Raw genomic sequence first — 916 nt, 5'->3', positions numbered from 1 at the left:
GCATCTCAGACTTTTCTAAGTTTCCTGACAGCCCACCGTGGACCTTTAAAACACCTGAGGTATGATTCGATCGCGCCTCACACCGAAAAGACTCCACCAGTTTACTGGCTTATAAAACCTACTTTTCTGAACTCGTTTCAATGGGTCCTCACCGACAGTTCCAAGTCTGAAGATGGTGTTGCTGCGTCTGGCTTCAGGCCTGCCTTCCTTGACCAGTCCTCTACGAAACACATTCTGTCTGACAGCTCAGTTTATACACCGGAACTGACTGCACTGGTTCTGATGCTGAAAAAAAAGTTATGCAGTAAAATACAAGCGAGGCGATTGCCTGCAGGAAACTGACACATCTGAAACTGCTGGAACTTTTCAAAAACTTTTACACTATTAACAAACAAATGGTATGATGTCGTTTTGGCTTGGGTTCCAGGCCATGTTGGCTTTCGAAGTAATGAGACGGCAGACCCGCCGGCCAAGAATGCCACAAAAGAAAAGTTATCCAAGTCCTATGTTCCGTACACAAACATGAAGCAGAAAGTGAAAACTTGCCTTAAAAATATGTGGTAAGAGGAGTGGAAGCAAGCAGGCCTGGGTCAACTGAAAAGCAACAGCCACATACGCTGTGGGAGTGACGGTGGTAGCTCGGGACTGCAGTTTCTCTCAGCACCGGTTTGGTCTCCGGGGCAACACTGACTGCCTTCCTCGCCGGAAGACGGGCTGCACTCCTGTATGGCGTGGGCACTGTACGAACGGGTCACGGGTCCCATTTCTTCCAAAGCTAGTCTTGCTTGGGGAGGGCAACTAGCCACACAACCTTGTTGGAGTGGCGATGGTGGCTCGGACTGCAGTTGCTCTCGGGGCTGGTGGTGAGCCTGACATGGCGGGAGGTGCGGGTCGCCGGTAGAGCATGAAGACTAGT

Source organism: Babylonia areolata, chromosome 35 (assembly GCF_041734735.1).
Source record: "Babylonia areolata isolate BAREFJ2019XMU chromosome 35, ASM4173473v1, whole genome shotgun sequence".
NCBI lineage: Eukaryota > Metazoa > Mollusca > Gastropoda > Neogastropoda > Buccinidae > Babylonia > Babylonia areolata.
This window is presented reverse-complemented; position numbering follows the sequence as displayed.